Genomic DNA, 22,099 nt, shown 5'->3' with positions numbered 1-22,099 from the left:
CGTGTACAGATTTGTTCTCCCACCCCCTGCTCTAAGAATTTCTCCTAAGCGAACTTGTCTAGTGAGGAGCGCATTCTGAGAGAAGGCCAGCTCACACATCCCCCTTTCCCATGTCCTGCTGCACTGCTAGGCACCCTGCCTGTGGAGCAAGCAGGGATGCCAGATGCAGATATAGGTACTGAGACTCCCAAGTTCCCTGCCTCCTTTTCCCCTGGTCAGCCAGGTGGCTCTTTAGACAGTGGTTACAAGCAAGCTTCCATCAGGGCACCTCTGTGGCTCGGTCAGTTAAGTGTCTGCCTTCAGCTCAGGTCATGGTCTCAGGGTCCTGGGGTTGAGTCCTGCATCAGGGCTCCCTACTCAGCAGGGAGTCTGCTTCTCTCTCTTCCTCTCCTTTTACCCCTCCCCCGTCTGTGTGTGCTCTCTCTCTGTCTCAGATAAATAGATAAAAATCTTTTTTTTTTTTTTTTTAAAGAAGCTTCCATCAACACAATGGTACTTCCCAGACTTTCTTAGAAACTCATACCACCACCCCTCCCCAGACAAAGAAAGAAACTCATAGCCCTCAGCTCTCTGGACACAGCCCATCAACAAGCAGGATGGACTCCAGCCCAATTACCTGTTTCAAATCTCCAACAGCCAGGATGGGCTGCAGCCCAGTTACCAGTTCCTTTCATTTTGCAGGCGGATTTGCATGTCTCTAGCAGTCGTTTTGGAAAGAGTTACTCTTATTTTACAGATGTCTCTGCCCAGCCAAACCGTTAAACTCTAACGTGGTTATCTATCATCCTCTGCTGAGAATTTACCCAGCAAGGGCCTGAAGAAAAAAGCCATTTAGGTTTTGTTCCCACAAATGAAATTGCCAATTCTTTTTAATTAGGGCTTATAGGTCGACGAGTTGGCTGCCAGATATCTGGATTTCATGGACCAATAAAATATCAGAAGAAAAAAAATATGCAGTAGCATGGGGTTGGAACATCTTTATTGTGCTTGGTCAGGATGTTAAGAAAAACAAAATAAAACAACCATTATCAACTCTCTATTATCTCACAGAGAAGGGACATTTAATACTAAAGTATAGGCAGTATATTATCTCAGAATAAAAGACGGTCCTCTGAATTGAATGCATTTAACTTTAAGGAAGACTGTGCACTATTATTATTTTGCCCATTTTCCTTGGACTGTGATGGGTTCTCATCAACTAGCTGCTCCACCTGTTGGCATTTGGTGACGACAGGACCCATTAACAAAAGGATATAGGGGGCCCACCACCCAGGTCCTGTGACAAGACAGCTAGAGGATGCTTTGTGGTCCACACACCCAAAGTGCCAAAATTCAGACTCAAGGAGCTGCTCTGAGAAATAATCTGAGACTCAGCTAGCTGAGTTGAGGTCCCTTCCCTTTGAGAGGATCTGTTCTGCAACCCCCTACTCCGCCGCTGCATGACAATTCCACTCCTTTCTCTTTCTTGGTGTATTTTTACAGCTTTGCCGTATTATTTTTGTTCTAAAAAATGACAAAAATATGAGAAAAACAAATTTTTCTATGAACATTCTCTTCCTAGAGAACACATGGCCAAATTCCTGATGTAGTTGTCCCAGCCTTTTTCCCATGCATGTTTGTCACAAAATGAAAGTCCTACCATCTTTACAATCATTTTGCATTTTGACCACTCTTTCTTTTCTATTGCATCATTACCACTTTGTCATGTGATGCAATAGTTCGTAAAAACATAATTTCAGTGATAGACTGGGCCATGTCTGTCTTCTTTGGTGAAATTTCTGTTCATATCTTTTGCCCATTTCATGATTGGATTGTTTGTTTCTTTGCTGTTGAGTTTAATAAGTTCTTTAAAAATATATACAATTTAAATAAATAAATAAATAAATAAATATGAATAAAGAAAGGCATTTCTCCAAAAAAAGAAAAAAAAAAAAAAAAGAGAGAGCCCAAACACTACATGTGTCCACTGGCCATGTGCTGTGTCACCTTCCCATCACCTGCCAGCTCAGGGTTGAGATGAGCTTGAAAAACGTTCAGCTGTTGGGCTTGTCTATTACCTTAATGATAGTGATGGTACCTTGGGTGTTTGCAAATGTTCAAACTCAACAAATTGTATGTATGAAATATAGGCAGTTCTTCGGATATCATCTGTATGACAATAAAGCTGTTAAAAATAAAATACCTTAGGTGATCAATTGCAAAATAAATGGAATTGCCTTTTTTTTTTTTTTTGCAATTCTTTTAATTACTAATAAGATTTCATATTGTCATTTGTATTTCCTTCTCTGTGAACGACTTACTGGGGCCTGTGCTTCCTTTTGTTTCAAATTAAGGAATTCATCTTTTTCCTTATTGGTTTGTAAGAGGCCTTTTTACATAAGGTGATTAACTTTTGCCATCACCCACAAATATTTTCTTCACTTCTTTATTTGCCTTCTGATCTTCATGATAGTGGCTTTTGCCATGTCGACATTTAAAACTTTTGGTGAGTCAGGTGATCAACTAATTTTCATTATGGCTTCTGCTTTGGCTGATGCTCACTCCTGAAAGGACAACTTGCTTTCCTATTTCCTCATATTTATGCCTCTCTTTCTCTTTTCTCTCTTCACTGTGTCCCTGCATGGTCCAAGGGGCTGGGGAGAGAGGTGGGAGGGCTGGCCAAGGTCGAAGAGCTGGTGTGTTCCTGATTGTTATTTTTCTCTCTGATTTGATTCCTCTCCTGCTTCTTCTCAAATCTCTGTGCCCTGGCTTCTTCTAGTAACTCCATCATATAATCAGATAAAATCTTCTTAGTAGCCTCAATTATAGCTGCTGACAGCTGTAACTTTATAAATAATGACTGGTGTTATCTGTGCTTTGGGCCAGTCCCTCCCCAAGTTCACAGGTGGGCCAGTCCCTCCCCAAGTTCACAGGTGGTCCCCAAGTTCAGATAAAATCTTCTTAGTAGCCTCAATTATAGCTGCTGACAGCTGTAACTTTATAAATAATGACTGGTGTTATCTGTGCTTTGGGCCAGTCCCTCCCCAAGTTCATTGTAGCCTTCACATTTTGTCCTGGGATGATTGGTGAGAAGATCCCTACCTGGGGAGCAGTGATGTTCTGTGTGACCAGCGAGGAGTCCACTTTGGCTGTACTGACAGGGAGGAAGCCTTTTCAAAGCCTATGAGGCTCGATGCTATCAGCAAAGCATGGAAATGCATTTGTCTTCCTTCATTGACTGATTTGGGAATTCCCGTTGTTTGCTTTTCCATAGGTTGTCTCCTTGGGAGAAGGGTTTTGTTTCTCTGGTAGGATTCATCCAGCCTGTGGCTGGTTGTGCACTAACCATCAACACATCACTGGGCAGACCATGTCTTCTATTCTTCTGCTTCACAGAAGACCCCAGTTCTCCTCCCATGACTAAACTCTCCAGATGACATTTTATGTATTTATTTGACAGAGAGAGAGAGAGAGAGAGAGAGAGAGAGAGAGAGAGAGAGATTACACAAACATGGGAAGCAGCAAAGGGAGAGGGAGAGGCAGGCTTTTTGCTGAGCGGGGAGCCCGACTTGGGGCTTGATCCCAGGGCCCCAGGATCATGACCCGAGCCCAAGGCAGCTGGTTAAGTGAGCCACCCAGGTTCCCCTCCAGATGACATCTTAAAGGATGCTGAAATGAGTGTGGTCTCTTAAATAAGCTGGCAGTATTATGTTAAAAAATCATCCTTTCTTACTTTCTGTTATCTCTTGGCCTGTTTCCTACAGGTCCAAGAATGTCCACAGGCTTTTGCTTGGGGAACGTGCTAAGGAGAAAGTGTTCCTGAACTTGTGACTCGAGGCTTCCTGGCTTTGGAGTCTCCTGCAGTCTCTTTACAATAGTCAGGTTCCGGGCCCCATCCTCTAAAGCTTCTAACTCTGTCTGGGCTCAGTCCCCACATGTCTGTATTTTAACAAGTATCCATGATGATAATTATTATCCACAATGAAGTGTGAGACCCTCTGCCTCAGAGAAGCTTCTTCAAACTCGGGTCTGTGTCCCTGTGAAGCTTGTGTGTGGTGTGACTGCCTTCCTCTCAGTGGAGCTCTCTCGGAGAAGGCAGGTGGGTGATGAGACCGCAGGGAGAGTAAGAGTACACTCTGGGAGGGCGGTTGGGTGGCATGGTCATGTGTAGCTCTTCTCGTGCTCCCTTTCTGCCTTTACAAGTACGTGGAACCATAAAAGAATGTCAGGAGACCATTTCTTGGGCCTGGTGACTAAGTGGTTAAGCTTTATTGGCCAGTGCAGTCCCTTTCTCACACTCTCCTCAGGACTGGGCTTAGACCATGGACTTGGGGGAACAGACAGCCTCACAAGAGAGAGATGCTCTGATTTTGGAGGGTGGGGTTGCCTCTTGCAAGAGCCTGGTCCCATGGCATCCTCGATTAATACCCCCCTGAGACTCAGAAGAGGAATAAGAATCTGCGTGCTTCCAGGAGGTTCTTGACCTCTGTGGAATTTCCTCAAAGCAGGCCTGCATTCCAAGGTGGGCTCTTGGTAGCAGTAGCATCAGCAGTTCCTAATCTCTCCAGTTTTGAGGCACAAGGAAAGATTCTGAGCTTGTGGAGAAAAGTCTCCCTCCGACCGTCTGCACGGAAACTCTGCTCACAGTCATGCCTGTTTGCTACCCTTTCTTGGCCTCTTCTCTTTCCTGCTTTTCCCCGTCCCTGGCTGCAAGGTGCCCCCTCTCCTCTGGCCTGGAAGGGAGTGGAACAGTACGCACACTTAACTTATTTTTCATGCATTCCAGAGAGAGAGAGTCAGAGCAAGAGTGCTGTAGGCAAGATACTTCTGGTCCTTTCCTAACTACCTTCCATGAATTCAAATCACCCGTTTTAAAGGATGCCAAAGCCACTGCTGAGAGGGGAGTGGGGGAGGGGAGAGGGAAGGGTGTTTGCTAAATATCTTGAAGATGGAGCAGCTAATTCCTTTTTCTCTTAGCCAGACTTAGTTTTTTTTCCTTCCAGAGTCACATTTCACTGATGGGCATAGGGATCGGCATTTGTTGGCCTGTTGTTCATTCTTATTTTCTAAATTACACCCAATATGTTATCTTAGCAACACTTTCCACAAACAGAAAGTAATGCACATTGCCCCTTTTCACTCTGCTGTTGCTGCTGTTGCTCGTTCCTTACCTTCATTTAAGACAACCGACTGTGGACAATCCAAATAACAATATTTTCGAGCTATTGTTAGAGTGTAGCGACAATTGATTCCTTGCGGTGCTTCCCAGGAAACTGCCTGTGGCTGTAGAATGAAATGCCAACAATAGCGGATTTGTAACCAGGGAGCAGATTCGGGAATGTGAGTGGCAAATTGGGGGGAGCAGGGGTTTGGACATCAGGAGCTGGGGGAAAGGTTCACTTATTGACACACAGGGATGATGTTGTTTGTTTAGAAGATGAATCACGATCCTGTTTTCCTTTGAACTCCTTCAAAAGAACTGGCTTCCAGACAAAGGGAAATAGAATACAGCAAGCACTGTCTGTTTTCATAAACTTTCAGCTCTCTCTGTGGCCCGTCCTGTGCTTAAAAGTTGCCGTAGAAAAACATTAAGACATGCTTAATATTCTGCTCCGAATGATCTGATATTCACTGTGATATGTTTTTGGTCCCTATTGATTTCGAAAATGCTGAACACAAATACTTGACATTCAGGAGGGCAAGCAGAGGATTAAAACAGAATCTCTGCCTCCTGCTTGCCGTTGTCTTTGAAGAGATGAAAACGTTCAAGTGAGCAGAATTCCTACAGTCAGAATAAAACATGATTAGAACATTTGGGGAGTGAGATACAATGTGACTGGGAAAAATGTTAACAGCATAGAGATGATAAATACATTTGCCTAAGACTTTTAATCTCTTATGATGCATTTTATAAACTGGTACCCAGGCAGTGGCCTGCATATATTCTCTTCCCACCCTCTGGTTTTTCCTCCAAATATAACCGTTTATGCAAGTACAAGGATGCATGGGCGAGAGAGTTGCACAAATCACTAACAACCCCGTAAATGCAGGCAGCTCAGTGAGGGTTTGATATTGAAGACTAATGAGACCAGAGGAAGCATTTGGGTAAGAAGGCTGTGCTTACTGTTATTATTTAGCAGTTACTAAATACTGACAGCGTGCTTCCTAGAGACAACAGCAGACACTGAACCTGCCCAAAAGACTTAAGGTAAAAGTAAGACAAAGGCATCAAGGAATGACAAAACCCAAGGGTGTGAGCAAGTACCTGGAACAAGCCGTAAGTAGCTGGTGGTGTCTGGTGTCCAGTTTTGAAATTTTGTTCCTTCCTATTGACCCCATAACCAGCCAGTTTCTGAGAGTGCCAGAGAGTGGTAGGGTGCTGGGGAGAAGCCACAGGCAGGAAAGGACCTAAAGGAGGGGGAGGATGAGTCAGGATGCTGGAGGATGAGGAAGAAAGGTGCAGAGGCATGAAGGTACATGAGTGCTTCCTCTAATGGGGCAGAGAGTGTCCCAATCTTGTCATGATGAATCAAAGCCTTTCCCTCTTCTGGAAAATGACTTGCTTAACTCACTTAGCCACATGCTCTACATCCAAACTGCCCAGAAGCCATTTCCTTGTGACCTCTTCTCTTATTCCCCCTGACAACATATGTACCACTTTCTACCTTGTCTTGTGTCTGACCTACCTTCCCTATTAGGCTAGTAGCATTCTGTTCTAAGCCATACTCCATTTATTGGTGTGGTTCTCAGGAGTACTTCTTCTGAATGGAGACTTTATCGAGCCGGATTTGATGTGCCTGCTGTGTGCCTTTGGCTGAGTTACTAACCAACCACTCCATGCCTCAGTTTATAGTCTACGTAAAATGCAAATTATAATACTGATTTCATCCTGGATTGCTAGGAGATTAAATGAGGAGGAGATGTATGAAAGGGCCTTAGCATGTGCTAAGTCATGTTAATTTAGCTATTGCTCTATCCTTGTAAGTCCCACCCCACAACAAGGGTGCTTTATGAGATACTTTAGGCCCTAGTTGAATGGATGACCACAAACGGGCCAACCAAAAGCATCACATTAGCCATGATGTTAAATTGTGTGTTTATGGGGAAGCTTGCGTGTTCCTCACCTGTGTGTGACACAGGCATGCTCCTTAAGGAGCAGAACCCTTTCCTAGTCTTTATGATCTCCCTGTACCAACTAATCATAGTTGGGGCAACAGGGGGTGGGGGGTACTGGGGAATGAGGTTCAGATTTGTCCTGACTCACATAGCTTGTCACCTTCAGCTGCCCAACCCCTTATGTCCCCTCAAATGTTTGCTGGGTGAGTGCTAAGCAGTCATTCTTGTCCAAACGTGGTTTTTCCCACTAATGTTTTTTCTTTGTTGATTTGTGCTCTTCAGCCTGTTTTTGCACACTCCCAGGCTGACTGTACTGTCCAGTTTGGTGGCTGTGAGACGTATATGGGTACTTAAGTTCACATTTAAGTTCATTAAAATTAAAGAAAATTCAAAAGTTAGTTCCTCAATCACACTGGCCACATTTCAAGCATTCAGTAGTTATATTTAGTTCATGGTAATCACATTAGCCCAATATATAATGTTTTCCTCATTCCAGAAAGTTCTATTGGGCAGCACTGCTCCACAGAATGCCTCAAATAAATAACAGTTAAGATGCGGGGCTTTATTTTTTTCCGATACACATGGTTATACCCTTAGTGTTTTATAATTTATGAAACGTTGGCTAACCAGTTGGTAGAAGAATGGCAAATAGTTAAAAGAAGATTAAATTTTGATGTAATGGACTTTATAGGGGATGTTGGGTTTTATGACAAGTGCTTTCTGTGAGTTGTCTCACATGATTCTTATAGCAGCCCAGTGAGGTAGGTACTATCAGCAGCCCCTTAAATAGGGTTGGAAAGTCGCTGGTCCGAAGTTTCACAACTGGTCGGTGGAAGAATGTGATCCTAACACCAAGCCAGTGGACTCCAGAACTCTAGCCCTTAGCTGTTGAATTGCCTCCCACAAAGTCACAGCAAGTTCTCAAAGGTATGAGCTGTCAATTCTAAAGGCAGAGGCAGCAGGATTCTCTGTTCTGGATTTAAATGGAACTGGGCCACGGTGAAAAGAAGTCAGAATCTTTTCATAGTGCCTTTTTGGCAACTGAACTGAAATTTCTTTGTAGGCCTTAAAAATTATCTCTGGTCCTATACATTGTCTTTATTTCTACCAACAAAAATAAGTACAGTCCATCAAAAAAAGATCATCTGATAGTCAAAAGTGGATCAGAGATAAAGAGGATTAAGGTGTACAAACTTTTAGTTATAAATAGATCATGTGGATGAAAAGGACAACATAGGAAATATAATCAATAAAATTGTAATAATGTTGTATCATGATTACACTTACCGCAGTAATCACTGAGTCATACACAGAATTGTTGAATCAATATGCCATACACCTGAAACTAATATAACACTATGTGTCAATTATGCTTCAATAGTAATTAAAAAAATGTAAAAGCAATGCAACAATGTCAAAAGCTATTTAAAAAAAAGTAAAAGAAAGAATAAAGTATTCTGTATATAGATGGGCCAGAGAGACAAATTGATTATGAACACACTTTGAGAATTATGCGGTCTTTAAATATTGACTGCACCATTTTTCTACCTCTATGGCCTTGGGCAAATTAACTACTCTAGCCTTCATCTATAAAATGGGAATAGCTATAATATATACCTTATAGATCATGTGAGTATTTAATAAAATAATTCATGTCAATCACATGTAAAAATATTCTGTAAATGTTAGCTTCTGCTAAAAAGAATGGGTCAAAAACAAATTACATGAGAAGCTGGTTATGTTAAGGTTTTGAAAACTAGTGATCTTAATGAAAATAAAATGAGCCCTACTAACTACAAGAAGCCAAAAGTTGTTTGCAAGAAACTGTAGGAATTCTACTGGGCTTCCTTCCCCATTCTTTCTGTACCCAGCATACCTAGCTCCTGTTCAGAACATGTGCTTAAAAGATGTGAATACGGGGACACCTGGGTGCCTCAGTGGTCGAGCAGTTGAGCGTCTGCCGTCGACTCAGGGCCTGATCCTGGGATCTGAGATAGAGTCCTGCATCGGGCTCCCTGCAGGGAGCCTGCTTCTCCCTCTGCCCATGTCTCTGCCTCTCTGTGTGTCTCTCATGAGTGAATGGGTGAAATCTTTAAAACAACAACAACAAAACGATGTGAACACATGTTGAGAAGTTCATTCCCTATAAAAGGTCATTTAAAAGTTTTACCATGAAGTTTGCCTTGTTCAAGGCCATCTACACAAGATTCATTTTGGGGGCTAGAATTTACCATTAAGAATCTTATAGGACTAACTCTGTTCCAACAAAATAAATGCACAAGTAGTTTCCAGATTCTCGAGTAGTATTGTTTTCTTCAAAATACCTAGTGTCCCCACAATTGGAATGGTGGCCTATTACTCAGATTAAAAAAAAAAAAAAAAAAAAAGCTGGATAAAACTATTTCTGTGCTGGGTATGGGATAGTGCTTTGATCCACATTTGTTATCCTCCTACCAGGTTTCTTTTGGAATTACCAAGAATCCCTGCACAATGTTCCCATTTCTGCAAGGGTCTCTTTTTTTCTGTTGATATCTAGGAAGAAGATGCCACATAAAAAGTGGTAGTGTTCACATGTTGTACATATCTCCACACTGAAATTTTGTCATGAGTGTCCCTCAAGCTGGAAAATGTTCCAGTAGGAGGCTCAAAATAGAGTCCAAAGGGAAGTGATGGTTAGAGATAAACATGGGATTTGGGGTGTAGACAGAGTTATTAACCAAGAGCCACATTTGTTTGCAGCACTCCAGAAATCTTGAAGTGACTTAATTCATTGTCCAAATCCCTACCTCAGCCCCCAGGTAATCACTAGAGTAATGAAAAATACTACATTCTCTCTTTCTTTTCCTAAGCTCACTTTAATCTTGATCTTTGAAAAGTAAATGGTTTTTCTTGTGCAAACAGCTTCATAGAAATGTCAAATCTGGCACCCACAGTCTATGCTGAAGGGGGAGACTGGGTACAAAAGGCTCAGTGCTCAGGGCCTGGGCTTTGAAATGACTCCAGCTGTATTGCCAATGCAAATGCAGGAGGGGAAAAATTACTGGAACAAATTGAAAGGTTATTCAGACTGGAATTTAGAATCTCAATAAAAAAGGCTTTTTATAAGCCAAAGCCCTCGGAGTAACCGGATCATTTAAAAATACATCTTTTCTGCATTAAATGTAGTGTGACAGCCGCATTAGAAATGCTGCAGTCCGTTCCTTAAACATTTTTAACTGACTTGTAAGGACAGCTAAAATCTTCGGGGGGGGGGGGCGGGGGCTGGTGAGGGGATGGTGGAGATGCTGGATCTCCTCTCTGTAAATAGTTTCCATTTCTTTATTTTTGTCTAATTTTTGATACCTGAATGGGTTTTCGCCTTTCCCCCTGTGGCTTCCTGCAGGCTTGGTGATCTCTGTGGGCTGTGTGTCTTGATAAAAATTTGTTGAGCTAGTCATTTCCTTTTTTGGACTTAGTAGAAACAGTCTTTCTGATCACCCAGATGTTGGTGATCAGAAATAGCACATAGTTGTACTGGGGTACAATCTTTTTAACGAGAGGTAGTTAGGCCAAGAGACACAAACATAACTCACCTAATGTAAGGCAGTGACCCAAATGTGGGACTCCCTTCCCATTGTTTAAAATCTGGAAAGAAATGATCCAAATCCACTTGTTGTTGAAGTGCATGGCAGTTCTCCCCACCAGCCCCACCCCAGAAACTTCTATTTCTTTGAACTGCGTGGAAGACTATTTCAAGGGGAGAGATCCCTGTGGACAGTGGAGAGTGAATTGGAGTCAAAGCAATGGACATTCCCAGTGGGGTCTCACTGCGTCCCGCACCCTTCCGAACACAGGGCTACAAGGGCCCCTCTGAGTGTCGCTGGCACAGCTCCTGAACTGCCAACCTCATGGGTACTTCTTCCTATTTCTAAAAGTGGCTCAGTCATCAAAAGATTGAGCTCATTGTTTTTAATTGGTGCAGTATTTCAAATGTCCTGAATACTCACTGTCTGGAAGTAGTAAATAGTCACACTTTACCATTTTTATTTTAACTCTTTGGCCTTATTTTAAGTCCTTCCTTTCTCTTTCTCCAAGAGTCATTTCCTTTCTCCAGGCAGTTAGCTCTTAGTGTGGCCAAGTGTAATTGTTTGTATCAGTGTCTTAGGAATTCTGTTCTTGAATTTGAGTTGCAAGGTAGCTTCTCTGTAGACCCCGATCCCTGTTCCTGGGGCACGATAACGTCATCTTTTTCCACCCCTAGTGATAGAGCCAGCACTGCAGGGAATTCTCACAAGTTTTGTTGCCATTATTTGCGTGTGTGTGTGTGTGTGTGTGTGTGTGTGTGTTTTGAGGGAGTGATGACTGCATAGTTAAAAAAAAAAATGAACTCAGAAGTTTCAGAGAGCACACTAACAGTGTCTTTTCTCACTGATGACCAGTCTCTATGATGAGTATTTTAGCACAGGATCATTATTTCATTCAACAGTTGGAGCCTCCCCCCTAATTGTTTCTGTAACCAAAACCTTTGCCTTAACCTTGTTTAGATTATCTGATATAATTTGTAAAATAATAAGGCATCTTCCTGGTTAGAATGTAAGTTGCTTTGAATAATGTGCTGATCCCAACTTAATGAGTTTGCGATTTGGTGTGAAGATTTGTACCTGAAGACCATAGCTTTGTTCATACCTGAATAAGCACTTCAGTGATACTGAGGTTCATCCTCTATGAGGAACCATGGCTTCTTTTCCCATCGCGCAATCCTCATACAAGAATAGACTGATCGGCTCTGGACTCTCTGCCTTTTGTGCAATAGCACCACTACTAGCTCATTCATGTGTTTTAGGGACCCTCATGTTCACATACTGTAAAGCTAAATGAACTAGATCCTCATTCCTGCATTTAAGTCCAGTTCTTTCATGATCCAGTATCTTTTTCACTAGAAGCATGTCCAGGAAGACCCGGCAATGCCTTACTTCATTTTATCCAACAAAGCCAACTTTTGACACAAGGAGATAGTATCCTCCATTTTCTTCAGCTAAACTGGAGTTTGGATAAAGCTATGTACTGGTTCTGTTCCTGAAACTAACATTTCAACAGATGGTTGGCATAGGGTGCCTCACCCCCTAAAATGACATTTTGTTCTCCAAATATTGGCAGATCTCAACAACCTTGTTCAGCATGAAATAAGTAATGCATGATGTTGCCATGTTTTACATGTACCAATGCTTGCCTAGCATTATGCAGTTACCTCTTTCCCTTCCATTCAGGAATTCCTGAATCCTTTAGAATACAAGTGGGTGCGGTGACATTATTAGTAGTAGGATTAGAATGTGTATTTATTTAAAATATTCTCAGATTCAGGTTCTTTGACTTTCATTAGTTATTAATCACCCATAATCCATAGCAGGTTGCCATTGAGACCAACTTGCCCTTGAATGGCAATGCCTCTGGAGACTGTACCTTTACCTAAAGTGCTGTACAATTGCTTGCCTTTAAAAATGATCCTGTAACTCTTTATTGGGGGCACTGTGAGAACTGAAGCTCTCCAGCTTTAGACCTTCATTCTCAGGGTGAAGAGCAGTGGGAGGCTTTGATAACTTTTACAGCACACAGAGGGAAACATTTTTGCACAGACTATGCCAGAATCCCATGCTCTGTGGGCAACATAATGGATTTCATTCAGAACCCTGCACAGGCCAACTGTCATGATATGGTTGGGAAGCTTTCCATCAGCTACTGTGAGCTCCATCACTCTGTTCCCTACCTCCGTTTTTGGCTTCTCCATTCTCGGTCACATTTTACAAAGCAGCCAACCATCCAGATTGGGATTTCATGCTCTGCTGCACTGTTGCCTGAGTTATTTCTCTTACAAAGACCTCCTTTACAAAGTCCTTAATCTAAGTAATGCATAGAAGGTGTATTAAGGGGTAACAAGTGAAAGAAGGCAAGAACCAACAACTTCCTGAAAATTGTTATAGTTAGAGCATTTCCATGAAGGCCCAATGATTCATTAGAGTGAGTCCAGACAAAAGTCCCACCTCCCAAAACATATGTAGTGAATTCAGACCTAATTGGCCATGGTCCAGTCCAGTTCTAAAGGGGACATTCTTGGCATTTTGGAGGTCAGAGGAGAGATTTGATTTGAAGCTTGTCATGTGTGTTTCCCACATGTTATATTTAAGTTTGTTGATTACATTCATTGGATGTGCCCATTGCCTTTTAATTTCTGGACAAAGTTCATATAAATTGGTCAACCCTGGCTTTTTATGCCATCAGTCTAATGACTCAATGCAAAAGATATCTACATCTTTGTGCCAATCTATGAAAAGGCTTCATAGAGCAACCTAGAGTTTGAGAAAGAGATCCTACATTATAGTTTAAGATTGACATTGGGTTTGTTGGCTGGAAAAGACCCCTGACTCTGTCTTTCATCTGTGGAATTTTCTTTGTAATCCCAATGCTACGTATGGCTAATGTTTCCAAAGCTTACCTGGAAGCCATATTATGAAAAAGCCTGTGAGTGAGGGCAGCTTTCCATAGGATTCTTGCTAACATATTGAATTTCCTTGGCCAACTTATCCAAGAATTTCACTGTGTGGGGTACATAAAATGCTGGGGGTCGGGAGGATTCTGGGGCATACGGCTGCCTGAGATTTTGTTTGCTTGTCTGACTTCAGCAGGGAGGTGAGTTGAGAACAGTGAGTAGTATGTTCTATTTATCTATCAGAGGAAGCATTCATCTGATGGAAAGGTACCTTCAAATACTGTTTTCATTCCCTTTTTCCAATTGGAATTGGATCCCAGCTATAATAATCAAAGCTTGGATATGTGACTTCAGGTCCACCTGTATCCACACAGAAGCTTTGGATATGCATTGTTTAAAGCTTTGAAATACTACCATGTTGGACAATGGATAAGGGTGAAATCCAGAAAAGGTAATTATTTATATGAAGCCAAAAGTCAGGGATATGGGAAACAATTCAAGGAGCCCAGAGGCCTTATATTCCTTGCCTTGATTCAATTGAAGGATATATAAAACCATCGAGTGAAACTTCTCTGGGTCTGCAACTGAATAATTTGTTTCAACTTACTGATCTATTATCTCTGAGAATAAGAAGTTGCTGGATAGTATCATATTATATATACAAAGGTGTTATTTAATTTGGTAGCAGGCTACCAAACTGCTGTTCAGGCTGCATATCTAATAAAATATAGAAATTTCAATTCAATTAGACAAGTTTTAAGGTTTAGATTATTAGCTATTTGGCTTATTCTGAAGAGCCTACCAAAGACAAAGTGACAGAAAAATAACCCAAATAAACACTTCTTCGAAAGGATGGAATTGAATAAGATCCTTTTGATTGGAGACCTTGGGATTACTGCCAAACTGGATTTTGGGTTGTTTATAATAGGTACATGTTGATTGAGCAGAGATGCATGAAATCTGGAATCCTAACATGAATACCCATAGCTTTGGCCCAAGTATGCTGGAGCCAGAGGGCAGGGATTATTTGGAAAAGAGATAGATAGCTAACTTTTTTAAAGAAGAATGCTTTTAAATGCAAATGTGTAAGTTAAGCATAATTTAAGTGCCCACATCCCAAGAGACCCAACAATTTCCTCCAACACCTCAGTTCTTGGTGGAGGAGTGAGATCCTAACAAGCTTACCTTGGCTTCTAGTTACAGATTTTTTCCTCCTTGCCCAATTTGGTGACTAAAATCTTGGATCTTAAGATTTCCTCTTTTTATTTAACTTCATCAATTGAAAAGACATAGTTTTATTTTCCCACTAGTTCTGGTATGATGAGATGTGACCAATCTTAACTATTGTTTACATCTATTCATCAACCCTAAAATCTCATTCTGACCCATCCTCATTTTTAAACTTCAGTTGCAGACTGCTTAAAATTTTATTTAAAAAAAAAAAAAAGGCCAATGCTTAGCACCTGGTAGAGATCCTGTCTTCCAAAAACAAAATATGCCTTTGTTTTTCACCAAAAAAGAACAGAAATGTGAGAGACAAAAATCATAGAGTAGATTTATTCATTTGTGAAATATCCATGTATTCATGCATTGAACAAGTACTCATTGAGCAGTTGTGTACCAGACACTGAATTACCACCTGGCCAGTTATAACACAGGTGAACAATGGTTACTGAGGAATCAGGAAATAAGCAAACTCCAAGTGGTATATTTCATAACAAATGTGATAAGCATAACGAAGGAAAAGCAAAAGTCTTGTTGAGAGATTTGTGTTAATAAAATTAGGCTGGACTATGTTGCAATAACATGTATAATACATTTACAAAAACAAGTTTTATTTCTTCTCACATACCAATGTGATAAGATTTGTTAGTTTTTTTGGGAGGTGTCTATCCATCCTTCCATCGTTGGTACACTGACTTCAACATGTGGTTTCCATAATTGTGTCGAGAGAGAGGAAGATTGAGGAGTATTAAATAGGCATGGTTTTGGCCGGCTAGGAAGTGGGTATATCATTTCTGCTTATATTACATTGGCCAGAACCTAGCCACATAGACCCAACCTAACTTTGAATGAGACTGAGAAACACAATCCTTGTGAGTGCCCAGAAGGAAGAAATGGGGATGGTGAGCATCTTTATACAAATGGAAGACTTCATTTAGACTAGAGACTCCAGAAGATATTTATACAAATATTTTTCACCAGGAATTAGAATATTAAATATAGCCACATTAGCAGAACATACATTCTTCTCAAGTGCACATGGAACATTCTTCAGGATAAATCACATGACAGGTCACAGAATAAGTCTCAACAAATTTAAGAAGATTGAAATCATAACAAGGATCTTTTCCAACCACAATGGAATGAAACTAGAAATCAATAGCTGAAGGAAAACTAGAAAATTCACAAATGTGTGGAAAATAAACACACTTTGAACAACTAGTGGGTCAAAGAAGTCAAAAAAGAAATTAGAAAATATCTTGAGACAAATGAAAATACAACACATCAAAACTTATGGGAGGTAGTAAAAGCAATATTAAGAGAGAATTTTATAGTGATAGGCATTTATATCAAAACAGAAGAAAGATTTCAAATAACCTAATTTGACACCTCAAGGAACTAGGAAAAAAAGAACTAAATCCAAAGTTAGCAAAAGGGAAGAAATAATAAAGATTAAAGCAGAAATGAAAGAAACAGATAATTTAAAAAAATCATTGAGACTAAGTTGATTTTTGTATAATTAGACTAAGGAAAAAGAGAGAAGACTTAAATTAAGGTCAGAAATGAAAGAGGAGGCATTATAGCTGATGCCACAAAGGGAGAATAAAAGGATCCTAAGACATTACTATGAACAGTTATCATCTATCAAAGTGGATAGCCTAGAAGAAATTAATGAATTCTGAGAAGGATACAATCTACCAAGACTGAATCATGAAAGTCTGAACAAACCAATAATTGGTAAGGAGATTGAATCAGTCACCCAAAACTTCCCCAAAAAGAAACACCCAAATTCAGAGGACTTCACCAGCAAATTCTACCACACATTTAAATAAGACTTAGTGTCAATTTTTCAAGAATCAGGAACAAAGAAAGGATGTGCATTCTCAGCACTTCTATTCAGCCCAGTACTAGAAGTCCTAGCCAGAGCAGTTAGGCAAGAAAAAGAAATAAAGGGAATTCAAAACAGGAAGAAGTAAAATTATCTATATATAGATGACATGACCTCACATGCAAAACACTGTCAAGACTCTCCACCACCCCCTGCCCAAAATCCTGTTAGAACTAATAAGTGTGTTCAACAAGGTTGTGGGATACAGAATCAATATACAAAAATGAGTTATGTTTTTATACACTGAAAACAAACTTTGTGAAAGAGAAATAAAGACAATAATCCCATTTATAATGACATAAAATAGAATAAAGTACTTAGGAATAAAGTTACCTAAGGCAATCAAAGACTTGCATGCTGAAAACTGAATAAAGATTGTTTGGGATGCCTAGGTGGCTCAGTGGTTGAGCATCTGCCTTTGACTCAGGGTGTGATCCTGGGGTCCAGAACCAAGCCCTACATCAGGGTCCTACAGGAAGCCTGCTTCTCTTTCTGCCTATGTCTCTACCTCTCTCTCTCTCCTCTCTCTCTCTCTCTCTCTCTCCTGAATAAATAAAATCTTAAACAATTGTTTCTTTCTCCCTCCTTTTACACAATAAATATTAGACTTGTTAAACAAAACCTCTTTTGTAATGAAAGAAATAATAGGGATGAGTGACTTTGGCAGGAAGATAAAATGTACTAAGAGTGTGGGCTCTCAACACTGTGGTTCAGGTTCTGACTCTATTACCAATTGGTTGATGATAGGCAAGACTCTGCAATGCTTAGATTTCATCTGTAAAATAGAGATTATTGTCATAATTTCTTCATCTGAAAAATAGGGATCATGATCATAATAAAACCTACCTGTACAACCTACCTGTTATAACAAATTACCACAAATGTAGTGACTTAACTCAAATTTCTATAGGTCAGAAATCTGACATGGATCACATTGAGCTAAATTCAAAAGGTCAGGAAGGCTGTATTCCTTTCTGGAGACTCTAAAAGATAATTTCTTTTCCAGTTTCTAAAGATTTCTCACATTTCTCAATTCATGGCCTTCTTCCATCTGCAGAGCCAGAGTGGTCAGCTGAGTCTTCCTCATAAAATAGTACTGAATTTGATGCCCTCTTCCACTCTAAAGGACCATTGGGGTTCCATTGGTCCAGCAGGGTAATTCAGAATCATTTCTCTATTTTAAGGTCATCAGATTAACAATCTTAATTACATATGCCACTTTAATCCCCCTTTGTCATGTAACGTAACATAATCATAAATTCCAGGGGCTAAAATATGGATACTTTATTGGGGATGGAAGAAGGAGAATGAATTACACTGCCTATTGCACCACTGTATAGTAATGTTATGACAAATAAAATGGCTTAGAACAGAGCCAGTCACATGCTCAATGTCAGACATGACCCCATTTCCATTTCTCCAATTTCATTTCACGAAATTGTTTTTCCAGAGGGGCAGTTGTTTTGCTGGTAGTTGGGTCTTGAGGAAGAATCGCGCACTTCCTCCCTCACTGGTAGAAGTGATGATAAATGGGATGATAAGAGTGAGAGCTAGTTCCTCCTTGAGTTCTGCATTCTGCTTTCCAAAGCCAAAGCTCAAGGCCTGAAATTCCTTTGGAATTGTGTGATTCTGCAAAGAAAACGTATGGTTTGGGCAAAGCCAATTTTATGAATAAGAAGAATGAAACAAATTGAGTAAGATCCAAGAAGATATCATTATCCTCACAGAAGAATAGCTGGTAGAAAGGTAAGCAGCCACCCACTCTGGGATATCATTAACCCATATAGGAGTCCAGGGTGTGATTAAGATAATGGACTCTTGAATTGTAATCCCCTATCTTCTCACTAGTTGGATGACCTCAAGTCTTAGTTTACCTGTTTGTTTTATGTGAATAAAAATAATTCCTACCTCTTAAGAGATGAGGACTAGATGAGCTAATACAGCCAAAGTACTTGGCACACGGCGGGCCTGGCAGTAAGTGCTAGATCAAGGATAGGTCTGGGATGTTTTGTTTGTACTCAGGAACTTGTTGAAAATAATTAGAGTTGAAACAGCCATTCCCCTGCCAGTCTGGGGCCAAGCTAGCAGGATTCTGAGCATTATTTTCAAAATCCTATTCTCATGTAGTTAAATCTCAGAGTGAATGTTTATTCCATTAAACATTCCTCCCCAGATTGCATCATATGTAATTATGAGATGAATATGTCTGGAGAATGAAAGTAGCCATTGTTCAAGTTTTACATAGGTGATGATAGTTTTTGAATCGTCTTTGTGGAGAGGAGGATGGATTTGTTGGTTAAGGTGGATTATGACAATTGGACCAAGGGATAGAGAGCAGAAAGCCCCAACTTCTTGGTTGGAAAGAAATATGTTGTAGGACCTGGACTCAGTAGGAGTAATACCTTGAGCTGTTTTCATCCCACAGCAGGAATAACTGAAGATAAAGACAAAGATGATGAAAGACAAGATGATATTTTAATGTCACCAGTCCAGGAAACAAGAGTGCTGTTGTTTGCAGACAGCCTTTGTTCATCCGGGTGAGATTAGCAATGGCATTAATTTATTCAAGATTATAGTTCAGAAGGAAAATCATCAAAGCTGGAGCTTTTTCTTTAAGGAGCACATTGTACTGACTCTGGGTGGTGGTGGGGTGACGCTGTGCTCTGAGGCCAAGGATCCTTCCAAATGAGCTATCTTTACAGGATGGCTTACCTAGAGGACAAAACTTAGGAGCCACCTTTGCCTGCTTCTTAGCTACTGTCAGGCTTGACATACTCCAGGACTCTTTGGATTTTGCATGGTGAGAGCAATGGCCATGCTTGGAAAGTGGAAACCGGTAAGGTCAGTTGGTCTCACCTAGAACTACTGAGATTCAGCCCCACTTTTCCAGGTTCCAGATACGTTCACACTTTTCTATGGCAAAAATACTACAACCATAGATTCTTTCCTTACCAGGCCAGTATCTTAGCTCTGGATCATTTATACTTACTGTAACAAGAATGATGGCAGTGCTGCATTATCACAAAGACTGTTATAACATAAAATAACAACAACAAAAACAAACAAAAACCTTGAATTTTGGAAAAATTTTAGACTCCTTTTTTTTTAAAAAATAGACTTCTTTTTTTAAAGACTCCTCATAAGTGCAAGTATTTCAAAGTGTTCCCATGGGCCCTTCCCCTAACTTCCTCTAGTGATACAATCTTACATAAGCCCAGTCAGTTAACTTTTGAATGACCTTATATACTGAAAGTTTCAAAAATACATGTGATAAGATACAAAAGTGTATAACTATGATTTTTTTTTTACCAAGTGACCACTCTTACCAACATCATAGACATCAAGATAATCTACCAGAACCCCTAGAGCTGCCCTCATCACACATCCTTCCAGTCCTTATGTCCCCCAAACGTAATTACTTTTCTGAATTCTATCACCCTGGATTAGTTTGATCTATATACTGGTGTATATATACTCTTCTCTGTTTGGCTGGTATCCACTCTGGTATATACTCTTCTGTTTTTGGCTTCTTTTGATCAATATTTTGGTGTGATATTCATCCAGGTTGTTGTGGGTGCCAGTGGTTTGTTGTTGTCATTGCTATGTTGTACTCTGTGATATGGATATATCAATATTTAGTTATCTCTTCTGTAGGTGGATACACAAGTTATTTCCAATTTTAGCTATTTCAAATTATGTTGCTATAAAAATTATTCCACACGTCTTGTAGTGGGCATTTGGGTACATATATATTTCTGTTGGGGATATACCTGAGAGTAGAATTTCTGGCTTATTAGGGATGCATATATTAGGCATTAGTGGATACTGCCAAAGAATTTTCCAGAGTGATTGCAATAATGGGCGGTCTAGTTCTTCTCTGCCAACATCTCATATGCCCGACGTTTTTATTTTTAGCCATTCTGTTTATGTGTTTTAGTATTTAAGCATCATTTTCTTTTACCTTTCTGTGATGACTTCTGTTTATCAGCTTAGCTATTTGGAAGCCATTGTGAAGTTTTTGTTTAAGCTTTTGCCCATTTAAAAATTTATTATCTTTTTATTGATTTGTAATAGTTTCTTTATATATTGTAGATATTAGATATGCATACTGCAAATGTCTTCTCCCACTCTGTGCCTTCTTCTGTTTCTCTTAGAATGCTATCTTTTCATAAACAAAGTTTTTAATTTTGAAAAAGTTCAGTGTATCAATCTTTTCCTTTATGGATATCTATGGAAATGAATATTTATGTGTAATTTAAGATATTTTCCTACCCTAAAGGTAGATGATTTTCTCCATATTGTCTTCTAGAAGCTTTATTTTTAAGCTTCTTTTTAAATTTTGTTATTAAGATCCATTGGGAATTGATTAAAGTTTATTTTTCTCCACACGAATAGGATACATTTCTGTAGAAATTTTGGATTCCATCTGTTGATTTCTATGAAATATCCTGCTGAGTTTGAAATTAAGTTGAGTGTGAAAATCAATTTAAGAACTGAACATTTTTACAGTATTGAGTCTTCTAATCTGTGAACTGGGTTCATCCCTAATTAATTTTCTTTCTGTAATATTTTATATTATTTTGTGTTGGAAGTCTTACACATCTTTTCTTTTCTTTTTTTTTTTAATTTATTTTTTATTGGTGTTCAATTTACTAACATACAGAATAACACCCAGTGCCCGTCACCCATTCACTCCCACCCCCCGCCCTCCTCCCCTTCTACCACCCCTAGTTCGTTTCCCAGAGTTAGCAGTCTTTACGTTCTGTCTCCCTTTCTGATATTTCCCACACATTTCTTCCCCCTTCCCTTATATTCCCTTTCACTATTATTTATATTCCCCAAATGAATGAGAACATATAATGTTTGTCCTTCTCCGACTGACTTACTTCACTCAGCATAATACCCTCCAGTTCCATCCACGTTGAAGCAAATGGTGGGTATTTGTCATTTCTAATAGCCGAGTAATATTCCATTGTATACATAAACCACATCTTCTTTTCTTATATATTTATTGCCAGATACTTGAGAGGTTTTGCTGTAACTATAAATGATACACCTTTTAATTTTTGTGTGCTAATATATGAAAACAAAATAGATATTTTATATTGACTTGTTTCCTGTGACTTCATTAAATTCATTTACTAACTCTAATTGTTATAATCTATATATCCTTTTTGATTTTCTGTGCCCATAACCACTTTGTGTTTGAATAATGACTAGTTTATTTCCTCCTTTTAAATCAGTATGCCTTTATTTCTTTGCCTTACCTCGTTGCCTGGCTAGGACCATGAGAACAATGCTGCAAGGACAGAGATTAGCAGATGAACAGGGTGAACATTAATGGTAGTGTTTTCATTATTAAGTATTAGGTTGCTGTTTGTTTTTGTACATATTCTTTTTGAGCTTGGGAAGTTCTATTCTTTTCCTAG

At 39.8% G+C, this 22,099-nt stretch overlaps 1 protein-coding gene and 2 long non-coding RNA genes across 8 annotated transcripts in view; 1 reads left to right on the top strand and 2 right to left on the bottom strand.

The window, feature by feature from the left end:
- Nucleotides 1–22,099, top strand: part of CACNA2D3 (calcium voltage-gated channel auxiliary subunit alpha2delta 3) — an 832,272-nt gene that overhangs the window by 497,018 nt on the left and 313,155 nt on the right. The gene's annotated exons all lie outside the window — the stretch shown is intronic.
- Nucleotides 2,168–5,757, bottom strand: LOC144289890 (uncharacterized). The gene is made up of 2 exons (XR_013357840.1): nt 5,151–5,757; nt 2,168–4,712 (listed from the first exon to the last, which is right to left on the bottom strand). It is a non-coding gene; the product is annotated as an uncharacterized LOC144289890 (long non-coding RNA).
- Nucleotides 17,940–22,099, bottom strand: part of LOC144289901 (uncharacterized) — a 32,960-nt gene continuing 28,800 nt past the window's right edge. Inside the window, exon 4 of the long non-coding RNA XR_013357851.1 lies at nt 17,940–18,299. This is a non-coding gene — a long non-coding RNA (uncharacterized LOC144289901). The remainder of the gene's footprint in view (nt 18,300–22,099) is intronic.

The sequence above is a fragment of the Canis aureus genome, chromosome 19 (assembly GCF_053574225.1).
Source record: "Canis aureus isolate CA01 chromosome 19, VMU_Caureus_v.1.0, whole genome shotgun sequence".
NCBI classification, from domain to species: Eukaryota; Metazoa; Chordata; class Mammalia; order Carnivora; family Canidae; genus Canis; species Canis aureus.
This window is presented reverse-complemented; position numbering and strand designations above follow the sequence as displayed.